General features: G+C 34.2%; 1 pseudogene; it reads left to right on the top strand.

Moving 5' to 3' along the window:
• The first annotated feature begins 674 nt into the window (after positions 1-674).
• Positions 675-985, top strand: LOC113623017 (ATP synthase subunit g, mitochondrial pseudogene; annotated as a pseudogene).
• The last annotated feature ends 5,464 nt before the right edge of the window (positions 986-6,449 follow it).

The following is a 6,449-nucleotide window of genomic DNA, read 5'->3' as shown; positions in this document are numbered from 1 at the left end:
CATTATTTCCTCTCTAAACCTTGACATCAAATTCATCAGCAAGTCCTATGTAGTTCTACCTCAAATATATATTCTTTATCCATCCACTCATTATTTCTGTTGCTCCAATAGATATATAAGTAACACAAGGATCCATTAACTCTCATTGGTCTATTGCAATATACTGCTAAGTAGCTTTTCTAACATTGTTCAAAGTCTTTCATACTCAAGTGATCATTTCAGTTAGGGGGGTATTTTGAGCTGGGATATTTGCATATAGGATTATTTATACGTTTGCCTTTATGAAACACTTATAAGGAATAATACAGAAAATAATGCTGTTATTTTTGGTGAAGAAAATCAATTTTGTATAGTTTATTTCCACCTAAATAAAATGTGAATTTTGTTTAAAAAAAAAAAAGCTAACATTTCCAGAAGTCTACTTCAATAACGCTCAGCTTTCCAAACACTGTTTAAAGTTTCACCAATACTTAATTCCATATTATAAGCTGTGAATTTCACTATAAGGCAGCTTTAAGTGCATTTGTATTTATTATTCCTGTAAACAGAAGATAAGCATAATTTATGTATTTGTACAGAGCTCATTTATATTCCTTAAAAAATCCATATGTTGGCTCAGAATTAAAAGTTTTCAAGTCGGCCACTTGGGGTGACAGGCTTTCCGTCCTAGAACCATGGCCCAGTTTGTCTGTAACCTCATGGAGAAGGCCCCTGTGCTGGTCAACGCTGCCGTGACTTACTCGAAGCCTCGACTGGCCACATTTTGGCACTGTGCTAAGGTTAAGTGGTTCCTCCAACCCCTGCTGAGATCCCTACAGCTATTCAGAGCTTGAAAAACATTATCAACAGTGCTCAAACTGGTAGCTTCAAACAGCTCACAGTTAAGGAAGCTCTACTGAATGGTTTGGTGGCCACTGAGGTGTGGATGTGGCTTTATGTTGACGAGATCATAGGCAAGCATGGCATCACTGGCTATGATGTTTGAAGACCAATCTTTGCCTTATTATTTGGGAGTTCTTGGACCATGTGTGAGCAGACTGCTATTGAATAAAATAAAACAGTGTCAAAAAAAAAAGTTTTCAGTGTTCTAACCAAAATTTATTTCAACTTTGTCCATGAATGTTGGTATAATAATTAGACACTAAAACCTAGATTTCATTTTGTAAAAGTATTATTAACCCAAAGTAGCAGTATATGATTACCAGTCAGAAGTTATTAGATTAGGCCTTTATTCTTAAAAAGTAAGAAACATCAATAAATGGAAAATCTATTATCAGTTTTTGACATAGATTTTTTGATGTCCTTTTCAAAGACAAATATTTTCCAAAAATCAAGGCTATTTCAAATTAACAATTTCAAACCCTTCCCATCATTTTTACCAGAATTCCTAAGTCATGTTGTATGACTTTATTACCAATCATTCATAAGCACACTTAAGAACTTTTCTATAAAGTATGATGAAATTGTCCTTAAATCTATAATTTCTAAATTGACTATGAATTATGAATCTGAAGGAAAAGTAATGCCTAAAAAATAATCATTATTGATAAATAGCCTATAAGAAAGAACTGTGATAATTATGAATGTTTCAACAGCAAACAAAAGCTGAACTTAATTTGGCTTCAGAAAAGAGAAAATTTTATTAATAAGCATATGTATTTCACAGAATAGAAGGACAAAATGCAGCTGTATCTCATGAACAAATTGAAATGTGCGGGTTGACTGTCCTCAGTCTCTCTTTGTTTTCACATTCTTTCCTTCTGTAACTTCCTTCAGTTTTTTTCTCATGCTGCAGACCAGTTCCTCTGCTTTTTAGGCAAATCCCTCTACTCTTCAGAAAACAACTGAGTTTAAGATATCTGTCTCTATCCCAATTCCAAAATTCTTAGAGGATAGATCTCTTTTCTTACCTTTTATCAAAAACCTATCTCTGGACTACTAACTTTTGCTAAATAGGCTATAGTTTTTTCAGAGTGATTACAAGGATGGATGGAAGGTAGTTCCAGAAAAGTAATACGACTGGTCAGATAGAATAATAGGTATGTAGATTTAAAGACTCAATAGTATAAAGATGTCAAGCTACCCAAAGTGATTTATTAATTCAATGCAGTTATCATTAAAGTTCTATGTTTGATGAAATATAAGCAGATTCTAAAATGTATTTAATTTCTCAAAGGACTAAAAATAAATAAGTTACTGCTGAGGAAGAAGGTGGAGGGAGGACTGGTTTTCCAAATATCAAGATTTCCTATAAAGCAAAGTAATTAAGACAGTGAGATTTACGGCAGCATAGAAGTCAGACCAATTAAATAGAATAGAGGGACTTCCCTGGTGGCGCAGTGGTTAAGAATCTACCTGCCAACTCAGGGGACACGGGTTCAAGCCCTGGTTCGGGAAGATCCCACATGCTGTGGAACAACTAACCCCATGTGCCACAACTACTGAGCCTGCGCTCTAGAGCCTGTGAGTCACAACTACTGAGCCCGTGGGCCACAACTACTGAAGCCCGTGCGCCTAGAGCCTGTGCTCCGCAACAAGAGAAGCCACCAGAATGAGAAGCCTGCGCACTGCAACAAAGAGTAGCCCCCCTCGCCGCAACTAGAGAAAGCCCATGCGCAGCAACAAAGACCCAACACAGCCAAAAATAAATAAATAAATTTATAATAAATAAATAGAATAGAGGTCCCAGAAACAGACATAATGTCCACAATGCAGATATATGGCAGTGATGACACTGAAGGACAGTGGGAAGCATGGTTTTTTTAATCAGTTGTGTTAGGAAAATAGTGTGTCAACTGTGGAAAAAAATTCAGTATGCCAAAAAAAACCCCAACAAAACAAAAAAACAGTCATCACCATATAATATCTTGTTCCAAAGAGATCTTAATTTTTTAGATTTTTATGTCATGGATAATTTTAGAACTAAGAATAAAGGGATATTTAGAGGCTATTTTATTAGAAATTTAAATGAGAATTTAACCATGGCTAGTTCAAATTTTATTCTATATTTTCCTATTTTTGAAGATATATACCTAAAATGGACAATATCTTCTGAATAAAACCAACTTTTCATTACTGCAATGTATGAATGATGAACATATCCAGCTTATAAATATTGGTTCCAGATTGCAAATACATCTCTAATAATTTCAAATTCGTCATTACTTCTTGTTCTTCTTTTAGCACTTATATAATCAATACACAATGGAAAAGTTTTTTGAAACTTTGACAGCTCACGGTGCTTTTCTTCTGCTCCAAAATTGGAAAGTAGTCTCAGTTTTAGGTTTATAAATACGAACTAGATTGATGAAACTAGTGGATTTTGTTTCATGTCTACACCATCTATTTCCTTCCAATGTCTTTTTTCAATCTTACTCTTAGCATTTGTCCACTTATGAGCATATCAAGAACATTTTGGTAAATAAACATAATAAAAGATGAAAGAATACTGTCACACATCCTTTCAAAAAAAATTTCAGATTCTTTTTTAATTGAAATATAGTTGAATACATTATATTGATTTTAGGTGTACAACAGAGTGATTTGACATATATATACATTATGAATTGATCACCACAATAAGTCTAGTAACCACCTGTCACTATACAAAGTTGTTGTAATATTACTGTCTATATTCCCTATGCTGTAATAATTACATCCTTATGACTTACTTTATAACTGGAAGTTTGTACCTCTTAATCCCCTTCACCTGTTTGCCTAACCCTCCCATCTCCCTTTCCTCTGGCAACCAACAGTTTGTTTTCTGTATCTATGAGTCTGTTTCTGTTTTGTTTGTTCATTTGTTTTGTTTTATAAATTCTACATATAAGTGAAATCATACAGTATTTGCCTTTCCTTGTCTGACTTATTTCACTTAGCATAATATCCTCTAGGTCCATCCTAAAAATGTCCGGATTCTTGTTGCAAAATTTTGTGCGACGATGTCATTCCAGCTGAATGACTAACTGAATGAGAATATCATATTTTCCATTTATCCTTAGAAATATATTGTTCACTTGTTGATTCTTGAATTTGAGAAAGTTCATCTCAGACATCATAATCTGAAGACTCATAGCTGAGACTGTGCTTATAAAATCTATTTCATCATCATTATTAAGAGTCTAGGGTTCACTGTGGTGCTGTCTCACCACCTGATTTATCTCCTGATTCATATCATATTTGTGAAAACTCTTCTTTCATAAATTTTCTTCTCTTCACCATTATAAGCAGAAAATTCTCAACTGTGTTCAAGAAAGGTAAGACAATACTACAGAGATGATGTTTCGAATCATCTTCTTTACTTTTTGAGAAATGGCTTCAATATTTTGGATAAGGCAATAAGAAAAATAAGAGTGATTCAATGACAAAGGTTTGTTTGTTTTCATTTCAGCATGAGCCTTGTAGAAAAAAATCCATTAATCTTCTACTTTCTTATTATTTCAGTCTTTTTTAAAGCATCATTGATAATAATTGATGAGTAATGACAATCCCCACTATGATAAAATAACCAGGTGTTTCAAAATACAGAAAAATAAGATCACTGAGATCCTGTTATGTAACTTTACTTTATAAAAGGGTTCCACGTATCATATGGTAACTGCAGATAGAATGAGTTTTGTTTATTAAAAATACTCCTTTTTTCCTCTGACAGACTTTTAATAAAGAATAAAGTTCCTAAAGTATCAGTCCTTATATATAGTTAGAAGCACTCAAGAAATGAAACTCAAAAACAAGAAATGGGTTCAATGAATGCTGATGTTGTCCCAAAAGTTAATTAGAACTCCAACTTTTCTTAGGGAAATTAAAAACCTAAATGTGAAAGGCAAAGCTCTAATCCTTTTAGAAGATACTCTATAAGAATGTCTTTATGATCTAATTTGGATGGGATGTGTCCTGGGCTTTGAAGTTTTAAAAGATCCCCAGTTGATTCTAATGTGTAAACAAGCTTCAGAAACAATGAGCTCAGGGAATTTTTTATTGATATTTATGAAGATTAAAGTTTAGATTTGTCAGTTTTTTGCTTTCAAATGGATCTCTTCCTTTTTTTTTCTGTTCATTAAGCAATTATTTAAGTAAAAAAAAATACTAGATAAACCATTCTAAGGAAGCTTATATTACTGTACATCTTTAATTTGCTTTAATATTGCTGTATGTCTCTATATGTATCTATTTCATGCAGACATATCGTTAAACATTATGAAGATACATACAAACATGTTTATATTTGTATCCAAATAATCATCTTTGGAAAACAAATATCAGTACAGAACTGAAAATGTACCACATTTGAAATTACTTTGAAAAGCTGGTAAGAATATCTGTGCATTTTGGAGTGACCTTACACATTCTTTTTTTGTAGTAATGATATTTCAACTCATAAGTAGTCATTTTTTTAAAAAGTAGCTGGGTGCCTGAGAAAGGAAAGAGGTTTTTCTCTTCTGAGGTTCAGCGACATATACTAAATTATGCCATGTTTAAATTTCCAACATTGCATTTCCATCAGACAATAGCATTGCTATGATTAAAAGATGAATCAGAGAGATAAAATGAAAACTGAAACAGGAAATATCTTCAAGTTAGAGGCTTGGTTGGCTTCTCTTCCTTGGACTGATTACACACAATGATTTGAAATCATTCTCTTTTGCTGCAATGAAAAGGCAACTCATTGTCACCAGAATCAATCACTCAGAAGTGAAAAATAGGCCAAATCTACACTAGCAGAACATGCAATGAAAATAACTTCTGGGCTTCCCTGGTGGCACAGTGGTTGAGAGTCCGCCTGCCGATGCAGGGGACGCGGGTTTGTGCCCTGGTCAGGGAGGATCCCACATGCTGCGGAGCGGCTAGGCGTGCGAGCCATGGCCTCTGAGCTTGCGTGTCCGGAGCCTGTGCTCTGCAACGGGAGAGGCCACAACAGTGAGAGGCCCGCGTACCGCAAAAAAAAAAAGAAAATAACTTCTGGTTTTAGAGAGACCCATGATCAACTGAGATCCTAAAATTATTGCCAGCCAAAAGAATTGGGGTCTGTTAATGGGGAAGCTAGACTTCCATATATATTTTATACAGAACAACATGCCCAAGTTCCCCTATATATATTGTTTCATGAACTATATTGTGTAAGAAACTGCGGTGCCACGGCAACTGCTATATTACTGTGTATCTATCACTTCTATTTCTTTTGTGGAATATCAAGACTTCAACATATGGATATCAACAGGACAACAACGACAATTTCATTTTATCCTTCCAAGAGATGCTTTAATTTTAGAAATAGTAATAACCAACCAACCAATCAACAAACAAGGAAACAAACTATTTTTATCATTAATTGGGCTTATGGCACATTAAGGAATGTGTATGTTGATGTGGAGGAGTTAGATCTCATGGGGGATTAATGAGCAGATTAAGAAAAAAAATCATTATGAGGAAGCCAACTGGCAAAAAAACAC

The sequence above is a fragment of the Aethalodelphis obliquidens genome, unplaced genomic scaffold (genome assembly GCF_003676395.1).
Source record: "Aethalodelphis obliquidens isolate GAN/ISIS:26980383/991018 unplaced genomic scaffold, ASM367639v1 scaffold10, whole genome shotgun sequence".
NCBI lineage: Eukaryota > Metazoa > Chordata > Mammalia > Artiodactyla > Delphinidae > Aethalodelphis > Aethalodelphis obliquidens.
This window is presented reverse-complemented; position numbering and strand designations above follow the sequence as displayed.